This window comes from Siphateles boraxobius, unplaced genomic scaffold (assembly GCF_051911475.1).
Source record: "Siphateles boraxobius isolate OS27281-9 unplaced genomic scaffold, OSU_SipBor_1 12, whole genome shotgun sequence".
NCBI classification, from domain to species: Eukaryota; Metazoa; Chordata; class Actinopteri; order Cypriniformes; family Leuciscidae; genus Siphateles; species Siphateles boraxobius.
In genome coordinates, this window is record NW_027508722.1 from 5,113,865 (window position 1) to 5,133,492 (window position 19,628).

General features: G+C 45.0%; 15 non-coding genes across 15 annotated transcripts; all 15 read right to left on the bottom strand.

The window, feature by feature from the left end:
• Positions 1-34: 34 nt before the first annotated feature.
• trnal-aag (transfer RNA leucine (anticodon AAG)) lies at positions 35-116 on the bottom strand. Its single transcript has one exon. It is a non-coding gene; the product is annotated as a tRNA-Leu (tRNA).
• A 520-nt stretch (positions 117-636) lies between these two features.
• Positions 637-718, bottom strand: trnal-uag (transfer RNA leucine (anticodon UAG)). Its single transcript has one exon. It is a non-coding gene; the product is annotated as a tRNA-Leu (tRNA).
• A 203-nt stretch (positions 719-921) lies between these two features.
• trnal-aag (transfer RNA leucine (anticodon AAG)) lies at positions 922-1,003 on the bottom strand. The gene has a single exon. It is a non-coding gene; the product is annotated as a tRNA-Leu (tRNA).
• Positions 1,004-1,878: 875 nt separating this feature from the next.
• trnal-uag (transfer RNA leucine (anticodon UAG)) lies at positions 1,879-1,960 on the bottom strand. Its single transcript has one exon. It is a non-coding gene; the product is annotated as a tRNA-Leu (tRNA).
• Positions 1,961-2,498: 538 nt separating this feature from the next.
• Positions 2,499-2,580, bottom strand: trnal-aag (transfer RNA leucine (anticodon AAG)). The gene has a single exon. It is a non-coding gene; the product is annotated as a tRNA-Leu (tRNA).
• Positions 2,581-3,102: 522 nt separating this feature from the next.
• On the bottom strand, positions 3,103-3,184 carry trnal-uag (transfer RNA leucine (anticodon UAG)). The gene has a single exon. It is a non-coding gene; the product is annotated as a tRNA-Leu (tRNA).
• A 538-nt stretch (positions 3,185-3,722) lies between these two features.
• On the bottom strand, positions 3,723-3,804 carry trnal-aag (transfer RNA leucine (anticodon AAG)). Its single transcript has one exon. It is a non-coding gene; the product is annotated as a tRNA-Leu (tRNA).
• Positions 3,805-4,561: 757 nt separating this feature from the next.
• trnal-uag (transfer RNA leucine (anticodon UAG)) lies at positions 4,562-4,643 on the bottom strand. The gene has a single exon. It is a non-coding gene; the product is annotated as a tRNA-Leu (tRNA).
• Positions 4,644-5,181: 538 nt separating this feature from the next.
• trnal-aag (transfer RNA leucine (anticodon AAG)) lies at positions 5,182-5,263 on the bottom strand. Its single transcript has one exon. It is a non-coding gene; the product is annotated as a tRNA-Leu (tRNA).
• Positions 5,264-5,985: 722 nt separating this feature from the next.
• Positions 5,986-6,067, bottom strand: trnal-aag (transfer RNA leucine (anticodon AAG)). Its single transcript has one exon. It is a non-coding gene; the product is annotated as a tRNA-Leu (tRNA).
• A 1,332-nt stretch (positions 6,068-7,399) lies between these two features.
• On the bottom strand, positions 7,400-7,481 carry trnal-uag (transfer RNA leucine (anticodon UAG)). Its single transcript has one exon. It is a non-coding gene; the product is annotated as a tRNA-Leu (tRNA).
• A 203-nt stretch (positions 7,482-7,684) lies between these two features.
• trnal-aag (transfer RNA leucine (anticodon AAG)) lies at positions 7,685-7,766 on the bottom strand. The gene has a single exon. It is a non-coding gene; the product is annotated as a tRNA-Leu (tRNA).
• Positions 7,767-8,551: 785 nt separating this feature from the next.
• trnal-uag (transfer RNA leucine (anticodon UAG)) lies at positions 8,552-8,633 on the bottom strand. Its single transcript has one exon. It is a non-coding gene; the product is annotated as a tRNA-Leu (tRNA).
• A 538-nt stretch (positions 8,634-9,171) lies between these two features.
• trnal-aag (transfer RNA leucine (anticodon AAG)) lies at positions 9,172-9,253 on the bottom strand. The gene has a single exon. It is a non-coding gene; the product is annotated as a tRNA-Leu (tRNA).
• Positions 9,254-9,791: 538 nt separating this feature from the next.
• trnal-aag (transfer RNA leucine (anticodon AAG)) lies at positions 9,792-9,873 on the bottom strand. The gene has a single exon. It is a non-coding gene; the product is annotated as a tRNA-Leu (tRNA).
• Between the last annotated feature and the right edge of the window lie 9,755 nt (positions 9,874-19,628).

Here is a 19,628-nt window from a genome sequence, read left to right on the forward strand (position 1 = left end):
AGTCTTTTCACAATTGCCCTCTAAAATGAACACTTGGCAGCGGTGGGATTTGAACTCACGTCCCCGAAGAGACTGGGGCCTTAATCCAGCGCCTTAGACCGCTCGGCCACGCTACCTTGTGAGAATGCCTTCCGTGGGCCATTTTCGCCATTTTTTTCTTTTAGTGTCTCACTTCTCCATAGTTAAATCAGTTGAAATTCTTCATGCCTTGAAGGAGCTCCTCGAAAGGTGGAAAGGCCTACTAAGTAGAGGGGGGATGCAGTTACACTCTTGGAGGCATCCCTCCCTGCTGATTGCAATTCCATCTCTAATCAAACACAACTGAATTACCTAATCAAAGCATTTGGGCCATACTCCAAAATGGCAGCCAGATGTGTCGCAGTTAAACTCAAAATCAAGAGGTAGCTGTCAGTTCACCAAAAACTCTCAGTCCTGCCGATCGACTGTCCTGCACAGAGCAGGATTGGGCACCCCTGTGTGCTATACATTATTATTATATTTAAATTCATTTTGGAAGTGTCATTATAATAATTGCAAGTTATTGTTGTCTCTGATTTTAGAGGGTGCATATTTTCAGCTGCTTTTGCACCTTTTCAGAGCACACTTTAGGTGTCTGGCCCTCATTAAAACCTCTGCTGGCAGCAGTGGGATTTGAACCCGCGCCCCCGAAGAGACTGGAGCCTAAATCCAGCGCCTTAGACCCCTCTGCCATACTACCCCTGCGTGGTTACTCTAGTGGGCCATTTTCTGCCCATTAAATTTCAGAAATAGAGAAATTGTTGGGTGTGGACCTTCATCGTCAGGCTCTGAAGCCCGCCGAGTTCGGCCAAGGAAAGCAAAAACGGCTGAGTTTTGAAGAGACTGGGAGCAAGCAGTGTCACTTCTCCAGTCTTTTCACAATTGCCTTCTAAAATGAACACTTGGCAGCGGTGGGATTTGAACTCACGTCCCCGAAGAGACTGGAGCCTTAATCCAGCGCCTTAGAGCGCTCGGCCACGCTACCTTGTGAGAATGCCTTCTGTGGGCCATTTTCGCCAATTTTTTCTTTTAGTGTCTCATTTCTCCATAGTTAAATCAGTTGAAATTCTTCATGCTTTGAAGGAGCTCCTCGACAGGTGGAAAGGCCTACTAAGTAGAGGGGGGATGCAGTTACACTCTTGGAGGCCCCCCTCCCTGCAGATTGCAATTCCATCTCTAATCAAACACAACTGAATTACCTAATCAAAGCATTTGGGCCATACTCCAAAATGGCAGCCAGATGTGTCGCAGTTAAACTCAAAATCAAGAGGTAGCTGTCAGTTCACCAAAAACTCTCAGTCCTGCCGATCGACTGTCCTGCTATACATTATTATTATATTTAAATTCATTTTGGAAGTGTCATTATAATAATTGCAAGTTATTGTTGTCTCTGATTCAAGAGGGTGCATATTTTCAGCTGCTTTTGCACCTTTTCAGAGCACACTTTAGGTGTCTGGCCCTCATTAAAACCTCTGCTGGCAGCAGTGGGATTCGGACCCACGCCCCCGAAGAGACTGGAGCCTGGAGCCTAAATCCAGCGCCTTAGACCCCTCGGCAACGCTACCCCGGCTTGGCTACTCCAAAATGGCAGCCAGATGTGTCGCAGTTAAACTCAAAATCAAGAGGTAGCTGTCAGTTCACCAACAACTCTCAGTCCTGCTGACCCACTGTCCTGCACAGAGCAGGATTGGACACCCCTGTGTGCTATACATTATTATTATATTTAAATTCATTTTGGAAGTGTCATTATAATAATTGCAAGTTATTGTTGTCTCTGATTCAAGAGGATGCATATTTTCAGCTGCTTTTGCACCTTTTCAGAGCACACTTTAGGTGTCTGGCCCTCATTAAAACCTCTGCTGGCAGCAGTGGGAATTGAACCCACGCCCCCGAAAAGACTGGAGCCTAAATCCAGCGCCTTAGACCCCTAGGCCACGCTACCTTGTGAGAATGCCTTCCGTGGGCCATTTTCGCCAATTTTTTCTTTTAGTGTCTCACTTCTCCATAGTTAAATCAGTTAAAATTCTTCATGCCTTGAAGGAGCTCCTCGAAAGGTGGAAAGGCCTACTAAGTAGAGGGGGGATGCAGTTACACTCTTGGAGGCATCCCTCCCTGCTGATTGCAATTCCATCTCTAATCAAACACAACTGAATTACCTAATCAAAGCATTTGGGCGATACTCCAAAATGGCAGCCAGATGTGTAACAGACTTGAACCCACGCCCCCGAAGAGACTGGAGCCTAAATCCAGCGCCTTAGACCCCTCGGCCATGCTACCCCTGCTTGGTTACTCTAGTGGGCCATTTTCTGCCCATTAAATTTCAGAAATAGAGAAATTGTTGGGTGTGGACCTTCATCGTCAGGCTCTGAAGCCCGCCGAGTTCGGCCAAGGAAAGCAAAAACGGCTGAGTTTTGAAGAGACTGGGAGCAAGCAGTGTCACTTCTCCAGTCTTTTCACAGGTGCCTTCTAAAATGCAGACTTGGCAGCGGTGGGATTTGAACCCACGCCCCCGAAGAGACTGGAGCCTTAATCCAGCGCCTTAGACCGCTCGGCCACGCTACCTTGTAAGAATGCTTTCCGTGGGCCATTTTCGCCAATTTTTTCTTTTAGTGTCTCACTTCTCCATAGTTAAATCAGTTGAAATTCTTCATGCCTTGAAGGAGCTCCTCGACAGGTGGAAATGCCTACTAAGTACAGGGGGGATGCAGTTACACTCTTGGAGGCAACCCTCCCTGCTGATTGCAATTCCATCTCTAATCAAACACAACTGAATTACCTAATCAAAGCATTTTGGGCCATACTCCAAAATGGCAGCCAGATGTGTCTCAGTTAAACTCAAAATCAAGAGGTAGCTGTCAGTTCACCAAAAACTCTCAGTCCTGCCGATCGACTGTCCTGCACAGAGCAGGATTGGACACCCTTGTGTGCTATACATTATTATTATATTTAAAATTCATTTTTGAAGTGTCATTATAATAATTGCAAGTTATTGTTGTCTCTGATTTTAGAGGGTGCATATTTTCAGCTGCGTTTGCACCTTTTCAGAGCACACTTTAGGTGTCTGGCCCTCATTAAAACCTCTGCTGGCAGCGGTGGGATTCGGACCCACGCCTCCGAAGAGACTGGAGCCTAAATCCAGCGCCTTAGACCCCTCGGCCACGCTACCTTGTGAGAATTTCTTCCGTGGGCCATTTTCGCCAATTTTTTCTTTTAGTGTCTCACTTCTCCATAGTTAAATCAGTTGAAATTCCTCATGCCTTGAAGGAGCTCCTCGAAAGGTGGAAAGGCCTACTAAGTAGAGGGGGGATGCAGTTACACTCTTGGAGGCATCCCTCCCTGCTGATTGCAATTCCATCTCTAATCAAACACAACTGAATTACCTAATCAAAGCATTTGGGCGATACTCCAAAATGGCAGCCAGATGTGTAACAGACTTGAACCCACGCCCCCGAAGAGACTGGAGCCTAAATCCAGCGCCTTAGACCCCTCGGCCATGCTACCCCTGCTTGGTTACTCTAGTGGGCCATTTTCTGCCCATTAAATTTCAGAAATAGAGAAATTGTTGGGTGTGGACCTTCATCGTCAGGCTCTGAAGCCCGCCAAGTTCGGCCAAGGAAAGCAAAAACGGCTGAGTTTTGAAGAGACTGGGAGCAAGCAGTGTCACTTCTCCAGTCTTTTCACAGGTGCCTTCTAAAATGCAGACTTGGCAGCGGTGGGATTTGAACCCACGCCCCCGAAGAGACTGGAGCCTTAATCCAGCGCCTTAGACCGCTCGGCCACGCTACCTTGTAAGAATGCTTTCCGTGGGCCATTTTCGCCAATTTTTTCTTTTAGTGTCTCACTTCTCCATAGTTAAATCAGTTAAATCAGGTGGAAATGCCTACTAAGTAGAGGGGGGGCGCAGTTACACTCTTGGAGGCCCCCCTCCCTGCAGATTGCAATTCCATCTCTAATCAAACACAACTGAATTACCTAATCAAAGCCTAATCGAATTACCTAATCAAAGCTCGGCCACGCTACCTTGTGAGAATGCCTTCCGTGGGCCATTTTCGCCAATTTTTTCTTTTTGTGTCTCACTTCTCCATAGTTAAATCAGTTGAAGTTCTTCATGCCTTGAAGGAGCTCCTCGACAGTTGGAAATGCCTACTAAGTACAGGGGGGATGCAGTTACACTCTTGGAGGCAACCCTCCCTGTTGATTGCAAATCCATCTCTAATCAAACACAACTGAATTACCTAATCAAAGCATTTTGGGCCATACTCCAAAATGGCAGCCTGATGTGTCTCAGTTAAACTCAAAATCAAGAGGTAGCTGTCAGTTCACCAAAAACTCTCAGTCCTGCCGATCGACTGTCCTGCACAGAGCAGGATTGGACACCCTTGTGTGCAATACATTATTATTATATTTAAAATTCATTTTTGAAGTGTCATTATAATAATTGCAAGTTATTGTTGTCTCTGATTTTAGAGGGTGCATATTTTCAGCTGCGTTTGCACCTTTTCAGAGCACACTTTAGGTGTCTGGCCCTCATTAAAACCTCTGCTGGCAGCGGTGGGATTCGAACCCACACCCCCGAAGAGACTGGAGCCTAAATCCAACTCCTTAGACCCCTCGGCCACGCTACCTTGTGAGAATGCCTTCCGTGGGCCATTTTCGCCAATTTTTTCTTTTAGTGTCTCACTTCTCCATAGTTAAATCAGTTGAAATTCTTCATGCCTTGAAGGAGCTCCTCGAAAGGTGGAAAGGCCTACTAAGTAGAGGGGGGATGCAGTTACACTCTTGGAGGCATCCCTCCCTGCTGATTGCAATTCCATCTCTAATCAAACACAACTGAATTACCTAATCAAAGCATTTGGGCGATACTCCAAAATGGCAGCCAGATGTGTAACAGACTTGAACCCACGCCCCCGAAGAGACTGGAGCCTAAATCCAGCGCCTTAGACCCCTCGGCCATGCTACCCCTGCTTGGTTACTCTAGTGGGCCATTTTCTGCCCATTAAATTTCAGAAATAGAGAAATTGTTGGGTGTGGACCTTCATCGTCAGGCTCTGAAGCCCGCCGAGTTCGGCCAAGGAAAGCAAAAACGGCTGAGTTTTGAAGAGACTGGGAGCAAGCAGTGTCACTTCTCCAGTCTTTTCACAGGTGCCTTCTAAAATGCAGACTTGGCAGCGGTGGGATTTGAACCCACACCCCCGAAGAGACTGGAGCCTTAATCCAGCACCTTAGACCACTCGGCCACGCTACCTTGTAAGAATGCTTTCCGTGGGCCATTTTCGCCAATTTTTTCTTTTAGTGTCTCACTTCTCCATAGTTAAATCAGTTGAAATTCTTCATGCCTTGAAGGAGCTCCTCGACAGGTGGAAATGCCTACTAAGTCCGAAGAGACTGGAGCCTAAATCCAGCGCCTTAGACCCCTCGGCCACGCTACCTTGTGAGAATTTCTTCCGTGGGCCATTTTCGCCAATTTTTTCTTTTAGTGTCTCACTTCTCCATAGTTAAATCAGTTGAAATTCCTCATGCCTTGAAGGAGCTCCTCGAAAGGTGGAAAGGCCTACTAAGTAGAGGGGGGATGCAGTTACACTCTTGGAGGCATCCCTCCCTGCTGATTGCAATTCCATCTCTAATCAAACACAACTGAATTACCTAATCAAAGCATTTGGGCGATACTCCAAAATGGCAGCCAGATGTGTAACAGACTTGAACCCACGCCCCCGAAGAGACTGGAGCCTAAATCCAGCGCCTTAGACCCCTCGGCCATGCTACCCCTGCTTGGTTACTCTAGTGGGCCATTTTCTGCCCATTAAATTTCAGAAATAGAGAAATTGTTGGGTGTGGACCTTCATTGTCAGGCTCTGAAGCCCGCCAAGTTCGGCCAAGGAAAGCAAAAACGGCTGAGTTTTGAAGAGACTGGGAGCAAGCAGTGTCACTTCTCCAGTCTTTTCACAGGTGCCTTCTAAAATGCAGACTTGGCAGCGGTGGGATTTGAACCCACGCCCCCGAAGAGACTGGAGCCTTAATCCAGCGCCTTAGACCGCTCAGCCACGCTACCTTGTAAGAATGCTTTCCGTGGGCCATTTTCGCCAATTTTTTCTTTTAGTGTCTCACTTCTCCATAGTTAAATCAGTTGAAATTCTTCATGCTTTGAAGGAGCTCCTTGACAGGTGGAAATGCCTACTAAGTAGAGGGGGGACGCAGTTACACTCTTGGAGGCCCCCCTGCCTGCTTTTTATTTTTATGGACTACCTAGAGGTAGCTGTCAGTTCACCAAAAACTCTCAGTCCTGCCAATCGACTGTCCTGCACAGAGCAGGATTGGGCACCCCTGTGTGCTATACATTATTATTATATTTAAATTAATTTTGTTTTTTGAAATTCATTTTTGTTTTTTTACACTCTTGGAGGCCCCCCTCCCTGCAAGTTATTGTTGTCTCTGATTCAAGAGGGTGCATATTTTTAGCTGCTTTTGCACCTTTTCAGAGGACACTTTAGGTGTCTGGCCCTCATTAATGAGAATGCCTTCCGTGGGCCATTTTCGCCAATTTTTTCTTTTAGTGTCTCACTTCTCCATAGTTAAATCAGTTGAAATTCTTCATGCTTTGAAGGAGCTCCTCGACAGGTGGAAAGGCCTACTAAGTAGAGGGGGGATGCAGTTACACTCTTGGAGGCCCCCCTCCCTGCAGATTGCAATTCCATCTCTAATCAAACACAACTGAATTACCTAATCAAAGCATTTGGGCCATACTCCAAAATGGCAGCCAGATGTGTCGCAGTTAAACTCAAAATCAAGAGGTAGCAGTCAGTTCACCAAAAACTCTCAGTCCTGCCGATCGACTGTCCTGCTATACATTATTATTATATTATTAAAATTCATTTTGGAAGTGTCATTATAATAATTGCAAGTTATTGTTGTCTCTGATTCAAGAGGGTGCATATTTTCAGCTGCTTTTGCACCTTTTCAGAGCACACTTTAGGTGTCTGGCCCTCATTAAAACCTCTGCTGGCAGCGGTTGGATTCGAACCCACGCCCCCGAAGAGACTGGAGCCTGGGGCCTAAATCCAGCGCCTTAGACCCCTCGGCAACGCTACCCCGGCTTGGCTACTCCAAAATGGCAGCCAGATGTGTCGCAGTTAAACTCAAAATCAAGAGGTAGCTGTCAGTTCACCAACAACTCTCAGTCCTGCTGACCCACTGTCCTGCACAGAGCAGGATTGGACACCCCTGTGTGCTATACATTATTATTATATTTAATTTCATTTTGGAAGTGTCATTATAATAATTGCAAGTTATTGTTGTCTCTGATTCAAGAGGATGCATATTTTCAGCTGCTTTTGCACCTTTTCAGAGCACACTTTAGGTGTCTGGCCCTCATTAAAACCTCTGCTGGCAGCAGTGGGAATTGAACCCACGCCCCCGAAAAGACTGGAGCCTAAATCCAGTGCCTTAGACCCCTCGGTCACGCTACCCCGGCTTGGCCACTCTAGTGGGCCATTTTCTGGCCATTAAATTTCAGAAATAGAGAAATTGTTGGGTGTGGACCTTCATCGTCAGGCTCTGAAGCCCGCCGAGTTCGGCCAAGGAAAGCAAAAACGGCTGAGTTTTGAAGAGACTGGGAGCAAGCAGTGTCACTTCTCCAGTCTTTTCACAGGTGCCTTCTAAAATGCAGACTTGGCAGCAGTGGGATTTGAACCCACGCCCCCGAAGAGACTGGAGCCTTATTCCAGCGCCTTAGACCGCTCGGCCACGCTACCTTCTAAGAATGCTTTCCGTGGGCCATTTTCGCCAATTTTTTCTTTTAGTGTCTCACTTCTCCATAGTTAAATCAGTTGAAATTCTTCATGCCTTGAAGGAGCTCCTCGACAGGTGGAAATGCCTACTAAGTAGAGGGGGGGCGCAGTTACACTCTTGGAGGCCCCCCTCCCTGCAGATTGCAATTCCATCTCTAATCAAACACAACTGAATTACCTAATCAAAGCCTAATCGAATTACCTAATCAAAGCTCGGCCACGCTACCTTGTGAGAATGCCTTCCGTGGGCCATTTTCGCCAATTTTTTCTTTTTGTGTCTCACTTCTCCATAGTTAAATCAGTTGAAGTTCTTCATGCCTTGAAGGAGCTCCTCGACAGGTGGAAATGCCTACTAAGTACAGGGGGGATGCAGTTACACTCTTGGAGGCAACCCTCCCTGTTGATTGCAATTCCATCTCTAATCAAACACAACTGAATTACCTAATCAAAGCATTTTGGGCCATACTCCAAAATGGCAGCCTGATGTGTCTCAGTTAAACTCAAAATCAAGAGGTAGCTGTCAGTTCACCAAAAACTCTCAGTCCTGCCGATCGACTGTCCTGCACAGAGCAGGATTGGACACCCTTGTGTGCTATACATTATTATTATATTTAAAATTCATTTTTGAAGTGTCATTATAATAATTGCAAGTTATTGTTGTCTCTGATTTTAGAGGGTGCATATTTTCAGCTGCGTTTGCACCTTTTCAGAGCACACTTTAGGTGTCTGGCCCTCATTAAAACCTCTGCTGGCAGCAGTGGGATTCGAACCCACGCCCCCGAAGAGACTGGAGCCTAAATCCAGCGCCTTAGACCCCTCGGCCACGCTACCTTGTGAGAATGCCTTCCGTGGGCCATTTTCGCCAATTTTTTCTTTTAGTGTCTCACTTCTCCATAGTTAAATCAGTTGAAATTCTTCATGCCTTGAAGGAGCTCCTCGAAAGGTGGAAAGGCCTACTAAGTAGAGGGGGGATGCAGTTACACTCTTGGAGGCATCCCTCCCTGCTGATTGCAATTCCATCTCTAATCAAACACAACTGAATTACCTAATCAAAGCATTTGGGCGATACTCCAAAATGGCAGCCAGATGTGTAACAGACTTGAACCCACGCCCCCGAAGAGACTGGAGCCTAAATCCAGCACCTTAGACCCCTCGGCCATGCTACCCCTGCTTGGTTACTCTAGTGGGCCATTTTCTGCCCATTAAATTTCAGAAATAGAGAAATTGTTGGGTGTGGACCTTCATCGTCAGGCTCTGAAGCCCGCCAAGTTCGGCCAAGGAAAGCAAAAACGGCTGAGTTTTGAAGAGACTGGGAGCAAGCAGTGTCACTTCTCCAGTCTTTTCACAGGTGCCTTCTAAAATGCAGACTTGGCAGCGTTGGGATTTGAACCCACGCCCCCGAAGAGACTGGAGCCTTAATCCAGCCCCTTAGACCACTCGGCCACGCTACCTTGTAAGAATGCTTTCAGTGGGCCATTTTCGCCAATTTTTTCTTTTAGTGTCTCACTTCTCCATAGTTAAATCAGTTGAAATTCCTCATGCCTTGAAGGAGCTCCTCGAAAGGTGGAAAGGCCTACTAAGTAGAGGGGGGATGCAGTTACACTCTTGGAGGCATCACTCCCTGCTGATTGCAATTCCATCTCTAATCAAACACAACTGAATTACCTAATCAAAGCATTTGGGCGATACTCCAAAATGGCAGCCAGATGTGTAACAGACTTGAACCCACGCCCCCGAAGAGACTGGAGCCTAAATCCAGCGCCTTAGACCCCTCGGCCATGCTACCCCTGCTTGGTTACTCTAGTGGGCCATTTTCTGCCCATTAAATTTCAGAAATAGAGAAATTGTTGGGTGTGGACCTTCATCGTCAGGCTCTGAAGCCCGCCAAGTTCGGCCAAGGAAAGCAAAAACGGCTGAGTTTTGAAGAGACTGGGAGCAAGCAGTGTCACTTCTCCAGTCTTTTCACAGGTGCCTTCTAAAATGCAGACTTGGCAGCGGTGGGATTTGAACCCACGCCCCCGAAGAGACTGGAGCCTTAATCCAGCGCCTTAGACCGCTCGGCCACGCTACCTTGTAAGAATGCTTTCCGTGGGCCATTTTCGCCAATTTTTTCTTTTAGTGTCTCACTTCTCCATAGTTAAATCAGTTGAAATTCTTCATGCTGTGAAGGAGCTCCTTGACAGGTGGAAATGCCTACTAAGTAGAGGGGGGACGCAGTTACACTCTTGGAGGCCCCCCTCCCTGCTTTTTATTTTTATGGACTACCTAGAGGTAGCTGTCAGTTCACCAAAAACTCTCAGTCCTGCCGATCGACTGTCCTGCACAGAGCAGGATTGGGCACCCCTGTGTGCTATACATTATTATTATATTTAAATTAATTTTGTTTTTTGAAATTCATTTTTGTTTTTTTACACTCTTGGAGGCCCCCCTCCCTGCAAGTTATTGTTGTCTCTGATTCAAGAGGGTGCATATTTTCAGCTGCTTTTGCACCTTTTCAGAGGACACTTTAGGTGTCTGGCCCTCATTAATGAGAATGCCTTCCGTGGGCCATTTTCGCCAATTTTTTCTTTTAGTGTCTCACTTCTCCATAGTTAAATCAGTTGAAATTCTTCATGCTTTGAAGGAGCTCCTCGACAGGTGGAAAGGCCTACTAAGTAGAGGGGGGATGCAGTTACACTCTTGGAGGCCCCCCTCCCTGCAGATTGCAATTCCATCTCTAATCAAACACAACTGAATTACCTAATCAAAGCATTTGGGCCATACTCCAAAATGGCAGCCAGATGTGTCGCAGTTAAACTCAAAATCAAGAGGTAGCAGTCAGTTCACCAAAAACTCTCAGTCCTGCCGATCGACTGTCCTGCTATACATTATTATTTTATTATTAAAATTCATTTTGGAAGTGTCATTATAATAATTGCAAGTTATTGTTGTCTCTGATTCAAGAGGGTGCATATTTTCAGCTGCTTTTGCACCTTTTCAGAGCACACTTTAGGTGTCTGGCCCTCATTAAAACCTCTGCTGGCAGCGGTTGGATTCGAACCCACGCCCCCGAAGAGACTGGAGCCTGGGGCCTAAATCCAGCGCCTTAGACCCCTCGGCAACGCTACCCCGGCTTGGCTACTCCAAAATGGCAGCCAGATGTGTCTCAGTTAAACTCAAAATCAAGAGGTAGTGTTGGAGAATTCTGTTACCCCTCCTCTATCTGATGCTCAAGTCTGAATGCTGTAATGCTGAGCAAAAGTAGGCCATAGGGCAATGTAGAGTTGGAAAAGTACCTAAAAACCCATGTAATGCATAGATGACGTTGGTGCAAGGTACAGGAAAGTACTAAAAAACATATATGATGTAATTTTTTAAAAAACTATACATGTGATACTCCGCCACCAATAGAAATAAGGCCTCGGAGCATGTGATCTTAATGGTGGCGTGATACCAAGGAGGAGCAATGTGTAAGAGATAATGGTACAAACACTAATTGGACACTGGCGATAAGAAAGATGTATAAAATCTATGTTTCAACCACTGTAAGATCAGATGATTCAGCTGACCATCTCACTTTGTTGAATTGCTCAATAAAGTTCTTCTTCTGAGACCTGGAACTTCGACTCTGAAAACTTTTTGAAGACTAACTCCTACTAGACTCTGAAAAACTACTGATCAGGACCAGAGACCAGCAATTAGCCACAACATAATTGGCGAGCCAGCCAGGAGCAGGCTTGGGGTCAGGAGATCATCGTGGTGTTGACGCTGACGGTGGCATTCACAAAACAAAGGCCGGCCAAAAATCAGGTAAGCAGTTTTTGCTTATATTTTGTTTTGTGAATTGCCTCTGAGAAGCTGACACGCTTGATGATTGCTCTGCAATTATAAAACCCCACTGCAAAAGAACCTAAAAAACAACTGAGAGATAAAAGATAAGAAGGGAGTCTGATTTCCAGGTCCAAAGAAGCTGCTGTATGTGTGTTTGTCTCAAAAAGCAAGAAGTGCATAGCGTGGAGATTGCGCTCATGAAGTAAGAGTACACTGTCTAGTAAAAGAAGTGTTTAAAAGGCGCCAGGCAGTGTAGGAAGTACACTGACCACCTGTTTGTTTGTCTGTCTGTCTTTTGTGAAAGAGAATAGGGGGTATTAAAATGTGCACAAAGTAAGGAAGGTAAAGTATAGATAAAGAACAAAAACATTTAAAATCCTTATAATAATTATTATATATATTTTTTTTACATAAAAAGGTAAGAAAAGTTAAAAGAATTGAGTTAAAGAATGTAAAAGTATACACCAGAAGACTAAAATATAGAGAGAAGGGAGTTTTTGGCTCTCCCGGGCATTCTGCCAAGAGGTGCATTAACTAGTCATTAATCAGTGATAGTGCTGGGAAGCAGAGGACAGTGGAACCAATTAGTGAGAAATAGCAGCAGAAGCAGAAAAAAGTCCAGAATAAAGAATAAATAGAAAAAAGAAGTATAAAAATGTATTAGAAATTAATGGATAAAATAAAACTAACAAGTAAAAATCAAGTGAAAAACTGTGCTTACCAAAAAAACAAAGAACACTCCAAAGAATTGGTTTGGTCCACTATTGGCCATTCGCCAGACTGCAAATACTGTGATCCAGATAGAGAAACCCAGCGTCTGTTGAAAGAGAATTAAGACTGAACATTGGGGCTTTCTACATACTTTTGATATTGAAGAAGGGATAGAAGTGTGTGAATAAAATTTTAAGCGCATGAATAGACGGATTGCAAATAAAGCAAAAAGATAAAGAGACGATAAACAGTCAGAAAAAGGTTTAAAGGAAAAAGTTTGAAGTCAAGGGAAAAACAAATGTGGGAGGGACTCAGTGAATACGGGAAAGAAAGGCATAGGAGAGCATTAGCTCACACCCTATGATATGACTGGTAAACAGCTCCCCCTGATGGAGGGCACTGTGAAGATCAAAGGCAACGTAACCCTCACAGATACGCAGGATGAGGAAGAAGAAAGAGAGGAGGAGGAATGAGAGACCACAGGAATACAGGTTGTGACCACAAAATATTGGCAGATGCTGACATGTTTGAAGCATCATCTCCACTAAACAAGGGGCCATCAAGCCATGATGGAAGCCAAGGTAGCAGCTTGAATATGAAACACCTTACTGAACGCAAGAACCCCACCCTGTCTAATCCATACCATTATGCAGCGAAAGCCCTGCAGAGTCTTGGGGAAAAACTGAACCAGGAAGTAGACACCAATCAGCTGTTCGAACAAGAATGTGATGAGCTGGAACAAGATATAAGGACAACAGAAGAACAAATCAATCACAGCTTTAAACGCTTACAGGAATCCCTGAAGAATGTCACGGGCTCAGAACAACACGAACCTCAAGAACACCAGAGACATCAGAACCGCCGAAAGCACAAGTCACGCTCACTCAGCCCAGCCAGACCTCGCAGGGAAGTCAAGAGTGTGACAGGGACCCTACTCCTTGAGGATATCTCGCCAGCTGCCCCACCAGCCACCCCATACAACCTAAGGGAACGGCACTAAAGAAACCAAGCATGTATAGGGGAAAAGAAGACTGGCATATGGAAAATCATAAGTTTTGCCCTATGATAAGTACATGCAAACAAGAGGAGGACCCACTGAAGGAAGAAACTGTGCAGTGCCCCATCCTAATTAAAGGTCAACAGGGACAGTATGTGCCGTGGGCGGGGCAGGATCTGGAAGGACTGATAGCCCACCTACCTGATTTACATGAAGGAGCTGGCAAGTGGATCAGATCGCTGGAAGAAGAGACAATGGGCAAGATTTTGGCCCTTGGAGATGTTAAGGCCCTGCTGGCTAAATGCGTGGGAGGAGCTAGGACTAATGAGATCTTACAGGATGCAGGACTACATCAGGCGATTGATTCACCTAGAATGGACGCCAGACCACTGGACCAATGCACACCAGCGATATGGCAAGTGCTGAGAAAATATTATCAGACCCAAATGGACCCAAAATCACTGAAAGGAGAGCCAATAGGAGACGGAGAAAACCCAATCACCTATGTCCAGAAACAAGCAAGGAAGTGGAAGCAAGAATTGGAGAGAGACCCCGAACATGACCCAGTAATAACAGCACTGTTCAGAACTGCCATTGTGGAAGCCATGCCTGCACCAGTGAAAGCCAAGTTAGAAGATGTGGTGGGACTGACCTCAAAGTCACCTAAATAATTTAGTGACCATGTGGCTCATGCAGTAGAACAACACAGAAAAAATGAGCAGAAGCTGAAAAACCAAGAAAGAGATCTTCAAAGAAAACTAACCCAGTTGCAGCTGGATGAATCAATCAACAAAAAGAAGAAAGTGCAAGCTGCGGTGAAGGAGACAGACGACCCGACTGCCATGATGGCGGCTGTCAACATACCAAGTCAAGCTCCCCAGACTGTCCCGCAAACACCAAACAACATGAATCAGAATGTGCCCGTCAACACAGGAAACCCACAGCAACTGGCTGCACCAATTGTAATATACCTTCCTGAACATCAAGACAATAGAAATGGAACAATCCCAGGAAGAGGAAGAGGAAGAGGGAGACAATTTTACAACAAGCAAAGAAACCCTGACCAACCAAGCACCTGTTGTGGATGTAATCAGCCTGGACACACCAAGAGATTCTGCCCAGTTAACCCATGGCCCCAAGATGGGCCCCAGCTAAGACAGCCAGGGCGACAAGGAAATCAAAACCAGCAGTATCAGGTATCTGGCCCCGTCAACCCATGGCCAAGGATACTAGGGATGCCCAGAGAATCCTACGGGGAGGAGTCAGCTTCCAATGCTGTTATCAAATGCTGACCAAGAACCTATGCTGCGGGTTAAGATAGAGGACAAGATAACACCTATTATGCTTGATACAGGAGCAACATATACCTGCTTGAGCCCAACTTATGCCTCACACCTCCCCAGGTCTGGAAAATATGTAAAGACAGTAGGATTCTCGGGACTAACGCAGCTAATTCCAATGACAACTCCTGTCGGCATAAAAGTCAAAGACTCTGAAATTAAAATTCCTGTGCTAGTATCAGACCAAACACCAGTCAATCTGTTGGGAAGAGATGCAATATGCAAGCTAAATTTACAGATATGGTGCACTCCCCAAGGGATATATATAGATAGTGCAGGTATAAAACAGATGATAGTAATGAGTGAAATGGATCAACAGGAACCACAAGCTAATGCATTTTGGATTGGGAATTTAGATGAGGGACTAAGACAAACACTGGATAGATAAGAAAAGTATATAAAAGAACAATTCCTGAAACCAACCTCACCAGAAACTGAATATCACTGTACAATGATATATGACCCCCTTAGGGATCCAGAACAGGAAAAAGAGTGGTTAGAGAAAACTGAGGGCCAGAAAGTGCATTTAAGATCACACCATATAATTATAGGACCAACAGGGGCAGCACTACAAATTGAAGACAGTGACTTCACCAGAACATGGTTTAGGGTTGATAATTCAGTCCCACATGTGACGTTGTGCGTCATTGAAGGATGTCGGGCAAAAGATCTAGGTCCAATGATGTTAAAAGCTAAGGAAAAACGGTGGGAAGCCACTGAGAACCCCTTTATTTAACAAACACCAGATAAAACACACCTAAAGATTCTATGTGTAACTAATATGATAGGTACCCCAAAACTGGTTGTGGAAACAGAACAACAACATGACTCAATCTCGAAAATGAAGGAATTAATGATAGAAATGGAAGAAAGGGTGCCCCTACAGTTATGGTCTAAGCATGACACAGATGTAGGACTAGTCAAGTCAGCGAACCCTGTGAGAATTGCTATTAAACCAGGAGTCCAGCTGCCTAGGAAACAGCAATACCCACTGAAACGCGAAGCAATAGAAGGCATAAGAAAAACAATTGAAGGGTTAATAGAGGCAGGAGTACTAATTGAGACCGCTAGCTATTGCAACACTCCAATTTTACCAGTAGAAAAAGCCAATAAATCTAAGTGGAGACTAGTGCATGACCTAAGGGCAGTGAATGAAGTAGTGGAAGACTGGCCAGCTGAGGTGCCAAACCCACATACGCTTTTGACAAATGTTCCACCTGCTGCTAACTATTTCACTGTGATTGATCTGTGCTCTGCATTTTTCAGCATTCCTCTAGCAGAAGAAAGCAGAAACCTTTTTTCCTTCACTTACCAAGGTAAACAATACACATACACGAGAATGCCCCAAGGATTTAAACACTCACCTCATGTGTTTAACCAAGTTTTAAAACTTGATCTAGAAGACTTAAGACTGGATAGTACATTAATACAGTATGTGGATGATTTGTTGATCTGTTCAACAACGCTGGAACAGTGCCATCAGGACTCCATTAAAGTATTAACCAAATTAGCAGAAGGTGGCCATAAAGCCACAAAAGAGAAATTGCAATACTGCTTGCCTCAAGTAGAGTATCTGGGTCGATTAATTGCACATCAAACAAAGGCAATATCAACCAGCCAATTGGAAGGAATTAGTAAAGCACCCCAACCGCAAACTGTGGGTCAAATGATGACATTTTTGGGAATGACTGGTTTTAGTGCTGATTGGATAGAAGATTATGCGATCAAAACAGCTCCATTGCGGACCATTATGAGACAGGCTGGTCACCAAAATCTTAGAGCACCATTGAAATGGGATCCTGATGCACTGATAGCATTCAGCTCACTCAAAAAAGAATTACAAACAGCCCCATTATTAACGATTCCAAATTATGACAGAACTTTCCATTTGTATGTAGCAGACAGAAAATAGGGCTTTGCTTCTGCTGTCCTAATGTAGGAGACATGCAGTGGGCGGAAGAAGCAACCCATTGCCCACTATAGCACCAAATTGGACAGTGTAGCCCAAGGCTACCCACCATGTTATCAACAAGGTCTAGCTGCAGTATACTTTGCTTTTGAGAAAGCCTCTGCTGTTACTATGGGCTATCCAGTCATCATCTATACCCATCATAAGATTGCTGAGTTATTGGAACAGGGACGTTTTGTTTTGACACAGGCCAGATGTTTGGCGTACTCCACATTGTTGACTTATCCTGATATAACAATCAAAAGATGTACCACAACAAACCCAGCTAACTTTGTCCCAGTAGAGGGGGAAGGAACACCTCATGAATGTGTTGCTGCCTCTCTAGCATTCACTCGTCTGAGACCAGATTTGGAATCAACACCAATTGTTGATGCAGACGTGGACTACTTTGTAGATGGCTCATGCTTTAGAGATCACTCGGGTAATCATGCTGGTTTTGCTGTTGTACAAAGAGATGGGGACAATTTTACTCCTGTGCTGACACAACGTTGTGAACAGCCTTGTTAAGCACAGTTGGCCGAACTAAAAGCCCTTACGGCAGCATGTCTCCTGGCCAAAAATAAAGCAGCCAACATTTATACGGATTCTGCATACGCCCATGGGGTATGCCATCTTTTCGGTGCAGTATGGAAACAAAGAGGATTCAAAAAGAGTGATGGAACCCCAATCCAACATGGGGACCAAATTACTGCATTGATTAATGCTATGATGTTTCCAGCCAAATTGGCCATCGTCAAATGCCAGGCTCACAAGAAAGAAAATGATTTTGTTATCAAAGGCAATAACGCCGCAGATAGCCAAGCAAAATTGGCTTCTGGGTGTCAATCTGCTGTAATGGCACCATCCGTTTTGATCCAGCCCCTCCCTACTATAGAAAGTATTGCCCAAATGCAGTCCAGAGCTACACCACCTGAAATACACTTATGGCAACAAAGGGGGGCGACTAGAGATGCTAATAATATCTGGAGGTCTCATGAAGGTTTTATGATAGCCCCCACCCCATTGCTTAATATTCTTATACCTGACGCCCACAGTTTTGACCATTGTGGAAGGGGGGAGATTATGAGAAAGATAAAAAGACAAGGATTCTGGTCCCCATACTTACAAACAAGGGTAGATGAATTTCTGAGTGAATGTGAAATTTGCGCACAGAACAATGTAAGAAAAGGAACAACAACTCCAATAGGCTCTATTCCTGTTCCAGAAGCACCCTTTAAGCATCTAGTAATGGATTATGTGGACATGATAAAAGCAGTAATAGGAAAAAGGTACATGTTGGTCATTATAGACAGATTCAGTAGATGGGTGGAAGCAGAACCATCAGCAGAGCAAGGAGCACAGACAGTGATAAAATTTCTGACGAGAGAGGTCATACCAAGATTTGGTATCCCATCCCAGATCAGTTCAGACAATGGGTCTGCTTTTATTCAAAGAACGGTAAAGGCAGTAATACAACAGTTGAGGATCAAGCAGAGACTGGGGTGTGTCTACCATCCTGAGTCACAGGGACTCGTGGAACGGGTCAATGGGACTATTAAGGCCAAAATCAACAAAATTTGTGCGGACACTAAGCTTAATTGGGTAGATGCGTTGCCACTCGCACTGATGAGCTATCGAATGCAAACCAACAGGATCACTAATCTGACCCCCCATGAAATGTTGACTGGGAGACCAATGCCTGTGCCTCATTTGAGAGGACCTTATGACGGGCCACCGTTAGAACAGTTACAATTGGAATTAAGGACATATATGAGACAATTGACTGCTATACATGAAGCTATTCATTCACAGGAACAAAACAGGGGACCCAGAGAAGAGGAAGAAGTTCCCTGTCTGGTGGTACCTGGAGACCAGGTATACCTAAGAGTCTTTAGGAGAAGGTGGAATGAGCCACGAAGAGAAGGACCTTATACTGTAGTAAGAGCAACCCCCACAGCAGTACAGTTAGAGGGCAGCACAACCTGGTATCATTTGAATCATTGCACCCGAGTCCCAAGGCTGAGACCTAGAAGGCAAGAGGAGGAAATAGATAGTCAGGAAGGGAGTCAAGAGGAGATAGCTCAAGATGCCCCAGAAGAGCAGGGAACTGAAAATGAAGATATTAACATTGATGAACCTCATTCTAGGGAGACTGAACACGCTGAGCCAAGGGATGAAATGCCGGAGCGGAATGATGGACAGCCTTCAGAGGACCTGGAGCCTGAAGGTGAGAGAGCTCCTAGTATTGGTCTTTCTGGTGATACACCTCATGCAGCAGCTTCCCCAGACACAATGCCTCCAGGCGAACAATCCCCTGGAGAAGGACCCTCTGCTGATGAACCATACAACTTTGTCACACTCAACCTCCAAGACATCGGCATCCCAGGAATCGACCTCCCAGAAAATGACTTCCCAGACATTGACCTCCCAGAAATTAATCCCCCAGACACTGAATTACCAGACCTCTCAAGCTTTGAGTGGGATAAGCCACCCTGACTCAACCAACACAAGGTAACAAAGTACGCAGACATAATGTAAAAAGATCCCTGCAGAAAGCTATGACTATTCATGAAGATTATACCCAAACTGAAGTTGATTTGGAAGTAGAACTACAAAAAGAAAAACTGTTGGATGATGCCTATCATAATGAATGGTATAAATGGGCAGTGTATACTGTAAGACAGGTAAAACAAGGCACATGTGTATTATGCTCACCCTCACCTTTGAAGAAGTTAAGAATAGTACCAAACCAATATGACTACATGCAGTGTGCCAGATTTAATTCACAATATTGTAACAGAACTGGACATGTAATTCCATACTGTCCAGCTGAGTGCCTGGCCATGTTAGGGAACCACTATTATCAAAGATTTTATAACCAGGAGGGTTGGGGAAGTGCATGCAAGGAGCTTGACGTAAGAATAGATAAAGCCAATTAGGAGACCTCACAAAATTACATTCTGGATAAAACATTGGAGTATGAATGTTTTAACAAAACTATGGGCTATCGAAATGTAGGA